General features: G+C 52.0%; 1 protein-coding gene across 1 annotated transcript in view; it reads left to right on the plus strand.

Moving 5' to 3' along the window:
- Positions 1-709: 709 nt before the first annotated feature.
- Positions 710-12,686, plus strand: part of CDH22 (cadherin 22) — a 78,542-nt gene continuing 66,565 nt past the window's right edge. Inside the window, exon 1 of the mRNA XM_026862350.1 lies at positions 710-759. The gene's annotated coding sequence lies outside the window, so the exon portion shown is untranslated. The remainder of the gene's footprint in view (positions 760-12,686) is intronic.

Below are 12,686 nucleotides of genomic sequence, written 5' to 3' on the forward strand. Positions count from 1 at the left end.
GTCCCAGGGAAGGATCTGGGTGTTCCCGGAGCCTGTGTCAGTGTTGGCACAAGAGCTTAGCAGCTGTCCTAGGGCCAGACTGGCACTGAGCGAGGTCTCTGCAGGCAGTGTTAGCGGTGGAGCAGCTGTGTTCCATCCAGGCTTTGCTCCGTTCCCTACAAGAGCATCGGGCACGAGTGGGATCTACTTTGGCAGCAGTGCTCGCAGCTGGGAGGTTTCTCCCTCTCGCACTGGGACTAAGCACGTTTCTAGGTGCTTCCATGTCTGAAGGGGCTGGTATGGAGCATTTTCTAGGTCTTCTTCAGGGCCCTGTTGGCCTTTGAGGGTGGAGGCATGCAACAGTATAATGGGAAGCCTTGTGCCAGCCACTCAAAGGTGGGGATGGCAGCTGCCTGAGCCTGCTGCTGGACCTGTGCCCTGCTCGGCTCTTGGTCCTGGGAAGCAGGAGTCACTCCTCCTGGACTCACGCTGTGGTTATAAACCCCTCTTGTTTTCAATCCACCTCTCCCTGACCTGCAGTCACCCGCCCTGCAGGAAGCATCAGACCCAGGTAGTTTTGTGGATAACCTGCTGCTGGGTTACCGCTGTTTCTTGGCCCGTGTGTGCCAAGCAGAGGATTTGTTTGCCTTGAGCAGGGCGCCGTGCACATGGAGCAACAGAGCATCCTCTTCTCTGGTGTTTGCTCACCTTCCCTCCAGGGCCAGACTCGGAGGCCCAATACCAGGGAACGCCGTGGAAGCAAGAGAGCATTTTCCTCAGGTAAGATGTGAGGCCCTGGGCGGTGGGGACTGGGAAATGTCCCACTGGGGGCTGTTTGCCCGCGTTCTGGCTAAACCCTGACGTGTGATCAGATTCATCTGCCCCATCTGCAGCCTCGGCTTTCTCCCTGCGCCGCCTCCTGGCTGTCCCGCTCTGCCCGCGGTGCTCGGGGCGCTCCGCTGTGGATCCAGCTGGCCTCGGCCCGGCACCGGGGCCCCCGCAGGCTCTGGAGGAGGCACCCGGGGCCGGGTGCTGGGGGGGCCCGGGCTGCCGGGGGAACAGCTGAAGCTGCAGTCTCTGTAATTGTAGATCTTGTGCCCAGCCCAGAGCGAGCCCAGGCTTTGCCAGGTTTTTGCTTATGAGACTGGTGGATGCTCTCCGCCTCTTTCATGAGCACGGGGTAAGGCGTATTTGCAGCAAACAATTATCAGGGTTGGAGATCGTGATCCTGCTAAATCAGTTTTCAAATGCTGAAAATAAATTGCTTCTCTGGCTTTGGGTGTCACATAGCAGGGGGAAATGGAAACGAGAATCGGAAACGGTTTTGCTGTACTGATACTGTGTTTGTTTGTGTCCAAGGCCAAAGGGTGGTTCTGCTGGTCATTGATGAAATCCCTTGAAATGTTGACAGTACCCGGAGTGTAGCACTGAAATCTGAATAAGCTAGCCCAGATTCTGTACTGACTTACGTATCACGTACATATCTCTATTCTAGTGAGGTGGGGGTCAGAGCAAGTGAGGCTTGGTCTCTGTATGAAATGCTGGTTGCTGAATAAATACCATGTTGAAACTGGAGGGCTTGTGAAAGAAAAAGTATGTGCCATTTCATAGGTGAAAAGAGCCAGCTTTGTTTCTGCCTAAAAAAAAATATGCCCTTTGCTTTTTGGTGCATTGGCACTTTATAATATGATATGGTGATTTCATACCTAGGACAGCAAAGTGGCTACTGAAACAAGGTCAATTTAAAAACTCTTTTTCAAAAGAAGCTAGCAGGTCTCCAGAAAAAAAATAAAAAAAGAAAGAAAAGGCTGTCAGTGGGTTAAAAATAACAGTTAAAATGTTATTTTTCCTAGCTCTGTATCAAATAATATGATATTTTCATGATTTAAAATGCCATATCATATTTGAAAAATCCATAGTTCCTTGCTTGTGTATAAGGATTCTCAGAATAGGGTCATCATTTACTGTTTGTTGTGTATATTGTCTGATCAGCTTTTTGGGGTTCTGCACTTTGAAAATGATATTGAGCTAGCAGGATTTTTTCATAGCAAATTTGCTTTTGTGCTTCTAATCACTAGCCCACAGTAGTAAAATTTGATTGCAAATATCGTGGGGGGAATGTTTGTTTGTTTGAAGCCCCTTTTGCTACCCACAGACTTTGTTAGAAGGATTAGATGGTTCATGGAAGCTTTGAAACAAAACTGGGCTTTAGGTGGAATTTGATACGATGTTATTCCTTTAAAGTATAATGAAATATTTTCCAAATATTTTTAGATTTTGAAAGGCCATATTTGAAAAGAAAAACAAACTGAAGAAGAAATAGGGTGGTGATACTTGTGTTCTTTCTACATCATGTCACTAAACAATATTTGTACATAAGAATGCAACCATGTATGAGTTTGTGTCGTTATCTTTTAACCATGTGGTTATGCATTTGGTTTGGGTGTACAAGCAATGACACTTCTCTGAAGATGAGGCAATATGTATCCTGAGGCACGGGCCATTTTGAGTGATCTGCTTTTTTGAAAAATTACATGTAAAGATTAGGTGGGTGTGGGTCCCACCAAGATTCCTGCCCAAGGCTGTCGGTGGACATGGCGTATGGCATTCAGCGCCTTGCTGCTCCCTGAGTCTCTCTTCTCTCTACCACCGGTTTATTCCGTGGCATTTCTTTGCAGGGAAGGGTGGCCGATGGGGAGGGTGTGACCAGCTTTGCCTCGGACCATGGGCAGCCCTGCCGGCATCCTGCCCTGCACGCTTGGCAGCTGCTCTCCAGCTATCAGGGCTCCCCCGTTCCGCCAGGTCCTGGGGTGACGTCGGTGCATGGCTGTGCCCTGGGCTGCAGGTGAGAATGCAGAGCTCTGCCTCTTGGATTTGGCTGCCCTAACATCTGCAGGGCTCATGGCTGCGTGTCCCTGTGAGCCACGTTGCTTCTGAAGCACAGTCCCTGCTCCTCCCCAGCACAAAAGCTGGGTCTGTGTGGCTGGGTTTGGGCAGCAAATCGCTGCCTCTCAGCCTCCCCTGCTCCTGTGCAGACCTGGTGTGTGGGGAGCTCATTTCAGGGATTTGGACTGGGACTCACCTGTTCACCTCCATGGACTGGGTGCCCGCTACCTGCACAGCCCTGTGGAGCTTTTGTATCTGCAGTTGTATCCAGTTTGTGGGTTAGTTTCTGCTTCAGAGGGCTGGGGAGGGATCAGTGGAGGGCCGCTCTGTTCCTGCCAGTAGCCACTGCAGAGACCCATCCTCACAGTTCACAATTGCTTTTTCATTTAATCATCACTTTTTATTATTTGCAAAGTCTGTGAAAGGAATACAGCACATTACAGTAATTTTCAGTCTTATCATTTGCAACAACCTTTTTTTCAGAGACTAGTCCAGACTTTACTTTAGTCTTGCTATGTGTCTCCTTCATTTTTCTTTCTTTTCATTGCTTTTGTGCTGCAGCTGGGAGGAGGTAGTTCTCCAACCCTCTTGGGAAAGAGTTGTTGGATGGCATTTCAGTGGTGGTTCTACAGTGCAGTGTCTGGGTTGCAAAAGTGGAAGTCGTCTTCAGCAGTCTCTGCACTGCCTGGTCCCACAAGCCTGGCCGGGACGCCTGCAGAGCCTGTATGTTCTTTCTTTTCCTCTGGGTCTTCTTGGTGATGCTCTTCCTCTTGCAGTGTGGTTTGAGTTCTCCCTGCAAATGGATGTCTTCAGCTCTTTGAAGGAATTACAGCACCTTTTCTTTTTGCCTTCAAGGGCCTGTGGGATGTTGTGGGCACTGTCGTGTGGTAGCTGGCAGCGGGTGTGGAGCCCGCTGCAGCTGCAGAGCTTCCTTTGCTGGTAACGGTACCTGGCGTGCGCAAGGCACGCGGGGATGCACGACACTACTGGGAGGCGGGAGCACGAGGAGAGACTGGGCTGGTCTGGGGATGCCTGTGCCTCAGTGGCCTGGGCATGGACTTTATCTGCGAACTCTGGGTTTCAGAGCGCCCACTCTGCCGCCTCCTCGCTGAGCTGACCCAGCCTCTGCCCGTGCCCTGTGGCCTGGTCCAGCCCCTGCTCCAGCCACGGTGCGCGCTGGTACCAGCTAGGGCAGGCAGTTTTCCCCAGGGGTCCTGTGAAGCCTCTTGGAACAAAAGGTGGAGAACAGACCCTGCTAATCTGAGGCCCCTGCATTGTTCTTGAGAGGGGGGGTAGTTGTGCCCTTGGGCATAGGAAAGGCAGCCAGCCCAAAGCTGGTCCATCTCTGCTCCAGCCCTAGGGCTGGGTTTGGACTGGATCATTCACTGCTGCTAAACCTACAAGCAGTGCAGAAAATCAAGATGCTTTTCAGGAAGCCCCACCTCAGGATAGCTCACTAAACAGAAGTGAAGGTTATAAAACTCATGGCAACTTAATGACATTTTTTCACAAAAGGCAGCACTCCTCTGGATTCCCAGTCCTGCCCTGCTTCTCTTGTCTGTGGGAAACCTGCACTTGCCTCTTCTCTGCATGCTCTGCCCCATTCTGCCCCACTTTCACTCACTTCCTTGCCCCTCGCTCTGGCAGCACCATCAATGAGCCTGGAAGAATAAGCCCAACAGAGCTCATTCAGTTTTGACTCAGTGCTACACTTCCTAATTTCAGGTCTTGCGCGAGAGCTGTGCCTCAGCTCACGTGCTGCAGGACTGCGACTCTGGGCAAAGTGCCTATTAACACTCCTATCAAACTGTTGTGTGCAGGGTCTGCTCCGCAAGCAGAGCAGCGTTGCCTGTCTCACCCCCTCTGTCCCTGCTGTTCCTACACTGAATTTGGCTCTGACTGGCTGACAGTGGAAGCTGTGGGTGCAATGGACGTGGTGCTGGGCCTGATATTTGTCAGCAACAGCCTCGGATCCACAGCTGCCCTATAGAAGCATTTAGGCAGGTGTTCAGCCGAGCGGAGCTGAGAGCATCCTGCCTCTGGCTTGGGCAGCAGTGGCTCAGGGCCAGCCCTGCCCCAGGGTGGGGGTCCTGTGGTCCTGGGCTCTGGCCGCAGCAGTTGTGTGAGCCTTGCTGCTTGGGAGGTCCTTCCAGGGGATCACGAAAGCTGAACTGTTTGTCCAACACCCTCTGGCAGATACCTCCCATCCCTCTTCGTTGCTCCTCCCTCCCTGCTGTAGTGCTCCAGAGAGCACCAAGGGAAAGGAAACAGGGGATCACTCCTCTTTACCTGCCTCACTTACCACGGCCACTTCAGGTGTGTTGTTAATCTCTTCCTAATTAACTGCAGCTTGTGGCATTAACAACTGCAGGTGACCTGAAGCTTGAGACCCTCAACTCACCTGAAGCTGTTGATGGCCAGAAGCTTTCTGCAGCCAATGATGGGATGTGAAGGGAGTCGCCATAGAAACATCTTGGGCAATAAATAGAGCCTCAGAAGCTTTGAACTCCTTTAAGCAGAAGCCTATAGGTGAGTGTGGGTGCAGGAGGTAGTGTGCCTATGGATGGGGAAAGGTGTATACACCCAGCAGAGCAAGGATGTGAGACACTTGGAAACAGCAGCTGCAGGAGCAAGCACAGGATTTAAACACTGCTTTGGTAAGCTAGCATTTCCCTGAGGTTTTGATTGCAAAACTGAGTTGGAGCATGTGATAAGGTCCTGATACTGGTCTGACAGGAGAGAGCTCATTCCTGTGGATGAGCTGTGTCTAGTACCTTGCAGCACGCAGCTCTCCCTGTGTGTGAGCAGGGAACCTCATCCCCCAGTGCTGTGTACAGCAGCACCTGCCAGCTTGGCACAGCCTCTCTGGTGGCACCCATCTGTCTCTGAGCCTCCTTCTTAACCACTGCTGCCCTTTGCTGTGGTTTGGTGCTTGGGAGCTGTGTGCAGGCAGATCCCAGTTTACGGAGGGTCTGAGGCCCTGTGCCCACCCGAGAGGCACTGGAGTTGGGTGTCCTGGGGCATTCACCCTCCGTGCCCCAGTCCTGTCTTGGCTCTGCCCCATCAGTGCCCTGCTGGTGCTTCCACTCACGGGTCGCTCGGAGGCTGCAGGCTGGCCAAGGAACATGGGCTTCCTGACTGCAGGTTGCTCCTCTGGGTCTGAGTCCCCATGTGGGCCAGAGTCTGGAAGGACAGCTAAAGGTTGGGCTGCTCCAGAGGCTTAGAAACCCCAGGGTCTGGCCATCCCAGGACAGAATGGTGCTGGGAGCCCTGGGCCAGGCCCTTTTTCTGGCACCTCTTCCTGCTGTGGGAGGGCAGTTCCCCCTGGGCAGGGTGCCCTGTGCAAGGCAGTAATTCTGTGTGTGCCTGGGGATGCTCCACTGCCTTCTCCAGTCCTGCTTCCTCACATCTCTGTCACACTAGGATTATCTCCCTCTGCTTCTACTGCAGCTGCTTCTTGGAATCCCAAATCCCCAAAATGCTGTTTCTCCAGTAATCCTTGTCATTGGAAGTGGCTCCTAAGCTCAGAGCACCTCCTCCTCTCCACAGCTGGCACCCTCTCTAGAGAGGAGCAGTTTGAGATGAGCACATACTGAAAGTGAGTAAATAACATTAACCTGGGGCAGGACACTGTCCCCCCCACCTGCTACCAAGCTCCAGAGTTACCCTTGGCCTTGGATCCTTCTGGATTTTCACTATTCCATTTTTTAAACAGTGTGAAAACACACTTTTGTCCCTATTGTTATGGTCCTGACAAGGCATATGGCTGTTGGTGACAGTGTTGTGCATGTGTGGGAGAGGGAATTGTTCCCCTGTCACTGGAGTTTAGAAGGTTGAGGACATGGAGGTGAGGGGTTCCTTCAGGAGCTGGACTTTACCAGCTTTCTGAGCTTGGCTGCTTCCTGCTTATGAAATACAGCTGAACCTTTTGATAGCAGGCAGGTAGAAATAGCTGAGCATCAGCAGAGTCCTTAAGAAATTACAGCCCTGCTTGAAGTTTTAAAACTCAGCTGAACACCCATTTGCTGCAGGCTCCTGGGCTGTTCCCCAATGGCACAGCATTTTGGCAATAATGCTCCTGCTCCACTAATACTGCGCCTTGGGCACCCTCACCTGCGCTGCAGCACGGGAGATGGGGCGCCTTCCCATGCCGGGTCTCGGAGGTGCTGTGGCGGTGCCCGCTGCGCAGCTGGGCTGGCCCCGGGTCCTGGCCCCTGCCCTCCGCACCCGGCAGATGGCCCCGGCCTGCCCTCAGCCCTGGTCCAAAGCCACCGCAGGCCCCAGCCTGGCTTTATCCCAAGTTCTGGAGAGGAGTGGGGCTGTGGGGCTCCTTCTTGGGCCGCATGCCGGCAGAGGGAGCCATGCATCCTCATTTCATATGCACAGCCTGACATGCCAATTAACGAATTAATTTGAAAGGTGCTGTGAGAGGTGACACTAGAATCCTCCACTGGGCCATGGCTCAGCTGGTCGCGCTGGGGCGGAGAAGTGACTGTGTCCTTCCAGAGTCCCTCCTCTCCACAGGGCCACCCAGGTTCCCCTCTCGGGTGGGTCTGATCTGGCCCAGCTTCTGGTGGCCATGCAGGTTGTGAACAGCCTCCATGGCGGGTATGCTGGAGGCTGATGGCAGCACCTTGGTCAGCTGGTTCCGTGGGCGAGCTGCAGGCGTGCAGTGGAACAGGGCTGCAGCCGTGAGCCACCACGGGATGAGTGGGCAGGGACTGGGGCTGACCCTTCAGATGTAGCTGTGGCCTTGCTTTGCCTTGCCCGGGACTTGGCAATGAATTAGCGAAGGCAGATGAGAGCTTGTGAGCTGGAGCTGGGGTTGTGAAGTCTGAAATCATTACTTTTGCCTAGAGGACTGTTGTGCTGGCAGACAGTGCTGCTCCCTTCCTTGGTACCACAAAGCGATTGAGACATGAAGTGAAATGCAAGCACTGAACCCTCCCCAGATGGAGTAGCAAACACAGGTGAGCATTTATGGATTCTGTCTGAAAAAGCTGTTTACATTTTTGAGCAATGGGAGACTCATGTCTGACTAGGAAGGATGCTGAAGCCATCAGTTCAGGCTTGAATTGGTTTTGCACCTTGAGTGCTGACGTGCTTTGGTGAATTAGGCTTGGGTGGGAGGACGCTTCGCTGGGAGGTGATGGCAGCCAGATGAGCTGGTGGGGCTGGGTAGCTCCAGGATGGATGATGAGAGCTCACATCATGGGACTGAGGCTCAAATATTGTGCAGGGAGAGCGGCAGCTTCTCACTGAGCCATGGCTGCAGCTTCCTGGATAATTCATTTGGAACAGGGTCAGTCTGACTTCCTCTGCTCCAGCAGCGAACGCGACCTGCAGTGGTGCTGCCGTGTGTTTGGGGACTGTTATGGGTTAACCCTGGTAAGCAGCTAAGCACCACGCAAACGCTTGCTTGCTCCCTCACTCCCATTGGGGCAGGGGAAGGGGAAAGGAAGAGTTAAAGGAAGAAAACTGGCAGTTTGAAATACAAATAGTTTAATAGGTGAAGAAGAGGAAGAAGAGAGGAAGAAAACAAAACAAGGGATGCAAAGGCGAACACCATTTTCCATGGGTAGATTGATGCCCAGCGAATTCCTGAGCAAAAGGTGGCTCATGCTCCTGGGCTCGCTCCTCTCCCTTTTTATTGCTGAGCATGATGTTAGATGCCTTGGGATGTCTCTGTGCTTAGTCTGGGTCATCCACCTGGTTGTGTTCTCTCCACATCTCTTGTGCACCTCCAGTCTTTTTACTGGGGGAATGTGGTAAGAAACAGAGAAGGCCTTGATATTGTGCGAATGCTGTTTGGCAGTAGCTAAAACATTAGTGTGTTACCAGCGTTTGGTCACAAATCTAAAACACGGCACCACGTGAGCTGCTAGGAAGCAAATCAGCTCCATCCCAGCCATACCCAGTACAGGGCCTGTCCAGCGCCTTTTATCGCATGCCTCTCCTCAGTGCCTGCGCTGTAGGAGGATACCTGGTGCCCTCTGCAAACAAGCCCTTGTTAGACCTGGGCAGTGCAGTGCGAGACGTGGCCTCTGTCCCGTGGATCTGATGTCAAAGGTAAACTCAGACTGTTCTGGGCAGAGGCATGCGACTGCCTGCAGTGCTGCCAGGCGTGGTTTTTGTGAGAAGCTAGAGGGACAACCGAGTGCTGGCAAGCAAGCCTCATGGAGCAGGGGTGCTTGTGTGCAGTGAGCTGCTAGCTCAGCTGGTGAAAATTAGCCACAGTCTGTCACAGAGGTGGAGCTGGCAGGACAGGATCTGTGGCTGCTGCTGAATATCTCCCTTCAGTTCCTAGGCACAGGCTCCAGTCAGGTTTGGTGCTTCTGGGGAGGCCTCTCCCAAACCTCAGGCTGTCCCAGAAGCAGAAAATCCTGCAGCTGGGTCTGTTTTGCTTATTCCAAGCACTGTCCTGGTTGTGAAAAGCTGCTGTGAAATAGAAATGAGAGGGAGGGACCATAAAGCACTAGGCTGGGAGGCCTTTTCTTTAAACCACAGCTGAGCTGGGCTTAGGCAGAGTAGGACACAATGTCTGGTCCTGGCTTCCACAAGGCAGCACATGTGTTTCCCTTGTGAGTGATCAAAGGCTGGTACTGAGACTCATCTCTATCTTTTTTTATATCTAGTCCATCACTGTGCTATCTGGTGCTTCCCAAGTATATTTAGAAATAGCAATGACAGTATTTCTTTCTCCTTTTCTAGCCAGTGTGTGAAGTGTTTGATAAGTTTATATGTTTTACACGTTTTTGTGTGTGAGGTCTATCTCTGTTTCTGTGCACCAAGGTGAGGAAGGCTGTCTCCCGAGCTAATGCTTTTGTTGCACCCGCCACGGAGGGCAGAGGACTGCACAGACGCAGTGCTCGTGTCTGGCTCAGTCCTGAACCTCTCAGAAGTTTGGTATCAGCCCTGCTCAGGGCAGCTGTGTATTGCTATTCTGGTTTTGTATCACAGTGACTGTGTGTTCAGGTGTGAGTTCTGGTGTCAATTCACTGTGAATTCTGATGAGAAAGAGAGTGGCAAGACTGAGTCCAACATGGGAAAGAACAGCTTTTTGGCCGGACACTGCTTGGCTTTGGATGCCCAGACTCTGCCTGAGGCCACTGCCAGCCCTGAGAAGGGTGGTTGTTTGGAGGGGAGGACAGGAAGGAGCATGCTTGCATTGCAGTGCACCCAGTTCACTCCAGCCAGTCCAGTCTTGACGTCCCATGGTGTTAGGAGCCACCGGGGCCTGGAGGCTGGCGTGGCTGCGTGCAGGGGAATGGCACAGCGTGGCTGGAGTAAGGGTGCCTGTGCAGTTCAGAATCTCAGCACTTCGGCATCTGGCTGCTTGGGTTGGGGCTGGAGGGCTGTGGATGGATCTGTACTGCTCGGGCACACGCTGGGAACTTCAGGGCTGTGTGCATGAGTTCTAACGTGATTGTCATCAAATGAGCTGGAGATGAGTGTGGAGAGGGAGGAAGAAGTGAAACAGCCCAGAGAATAGAGGGAGGGACAGCAAGGGTCTGCAGTGTAGTGATAGCGCAGGATGCAAACAGACAAGGTATGTGAGGATGAGAAAGCCACGTTTTCATGTGGGAAGGTGGGAGTGTGTCTGTGAACGTGTGTGCTGCCATTTCTCCCACTCTCAAGCATGGAACTGCTTTGGGGCAGGGGTGGGGACTCAGAGCCAGCTTCTTTCTGCTTTTCTGGTTGTGAAGATCTTTCACTGTCACCAGTACAGAGCGGCTGTCGGGCTGTGTGCTGGGTGGAGAGGATTAGGTGATGGGGAGTCCTGTGTGTGCTCTGGGGCATTCCAGGGGAGGCCCCTCGCTGAAGTGCCATGAGGCTGCAGCCGTGCCGTGGGTCTGAGGGACGCAGAGCTCCAGATGACTGCACCTGCCTGTGTGGGTTTCCATGCCCCCTCCTGCTTGCGTGCATACTCACGTGTCCCAGCACAATCCTACTTGCTCACGTGTATGCGTATCTCTCCTTGGCTCTATTCTTTCACATGCACTTTGTCCATTTGCTTTTCTGTCCTCCCTGTTGCTACTATAATCTCTCTCTCTCTTTCTCCCTTTGTTCCCTGGGCTGCTTTGCTGCCTCTTACTTCACCATGTCCCTCTTTATTCCTTTTGATAATAATAACATTAGAACCTACATACAAGGCCCCAAGGTCCCTGCTTTGTGCAGATATATCAGGAAAGACCCTTCAAAGCCTGTGTGTTGGAGAGAGAAGATTCTCATAGTCTCACTATTGCCCGGACTGGCAGAGGCAAAGGGCTTGATTGTGAAACATGACCTGTACAAAAGCCCACGCTGTGCTCTGTGTCCATTCTGGAATGTCAGAAGTGAAGATGCTGGTCTTGTTTGATGGAGTTTTACACCAAAGCCCTGAACCCTTATGCTTAATTGAGGAATTGGCCAATTAATCTCCCTGTATCACTTGTGCTGAGCAGAATGGTTGTTCCCAGAGCTCCCAGTCTGTCCCTTCCTCATTGTGCCATTGGTTTGGTGGTGACATTAAAGTGAAGCTACTTGCAGATTCCATTCTAGTCTGCTGTGTTCACGTGTTTTGAGCTTTCAGAAATGTTCTCCTTTTCAACTGCAATTTGCACATTTGGCCTCTGCTGAGAGCTGATGCTTCAATGGGATGCTGAAGTCTGGTGGTTGGAAAGCAGCATTTCTAGTGGCACACTGAGGCTGTCTTGTTTTGCATCTGTGGTGCCTACTACATTTCCTTTGCGTAAAGGTTATATGTGGTTGCTGGATGCTGGTCCACAATCTGCAAGTACAACACCGGAGGGGGTGGAGGAAGAATCGAAAATATTTGTTTTTAACCTGACAAAGTGGTCAGAGTTTCTTGCAGAGGAAAGCAAGTGATGTATCTGCTTGTGGAATCATACCCAGAAACGTAAGGTGCTCTTGTTGATATGTCACAGGGACATGGCTCTGCTGTGCTAGTCCATCATGATATCAATGATTCAGACTCTAGATGGGGAGGACACTGAAATCAGGTGACAGATGTAACACTTTTTTTTTTTTTTTCCTCTTAAAGTCCTCTAGGAAATGTGGATTCTGTCTGTAGTGGTGTCCTTCAGTTTTGTTCAGCCGCACTCCACAGTTTTCTGATGCTTACCTACGCTTTGGCGCTCTCACAGGTGAACCCTTTGTTATGCCTGTGTCCGTGCTTGTGTCCTGAACCTCCTTACTGAGAACAGGATTTGGGAAAGAGCAAGCAGGAGGCAGTAAAACCAAAAGCCATCACCTGTTCCTGGAGTTTGCTGCTGTCTGCAGCCCTTTTGATTTGTATGCAGCAAAGGTCACTGAAGCAACAGGCCATTTTGGCTTATTTGCTTACCCTGCGTATTGTCTTTGAGCAGCATGACCCACGTGTGGTGTCATTATTCAAGAACAGTAAAATGAAATGGGGTGGAGTGTAGCAGTAGGACCCTCAGTTCTTGTCTCTGCAGTAAAGGGCAGAAAGAGCCAGGAGGCCATAAAGCGCATTGGCCACTGTGCAGCCTTTTTACTTGCACTTACACTAGTGACTGTACTGGGACTGGCTGCCGGCAGGAACATTTCCTCCTTTCTTTGGGCAAAGTGGCTCGGAGAGCCTGAACACCCTTTCCAAGGAGAAACTTGGTCTCTCTTCTGAGCCACAGACCTGGGGGATGATGTAATTTGCAGACACAGCAGCAGCACTGGCAACTCTGCTTGGGTCCTGGGCACAAAGAGCCTGGGGAGCTCCGTGTGTCAGCGTGGGCAGCAGACAGCAGAGTGGCAGGCTCTCAGAGCAGGTGGTCAAGGTCCCTCTTGATGAGGTGTCGAGTCCC

Source organism: Athene cunicularia (genome assembly GCF_003259725.1).
Source record: "Athene cunicularia isolate RWA chromosome 20 unlocalized genomic scaffold, athCun1 chr20_part2, whole genome shotgun sequence".
In the NCBI taxonomy this organism is placed as follows: Eukaryota; Metazoa; Chordata; class Aves; order Strigiformes; family Strigidae; genus Athene; species Athene cunicularia.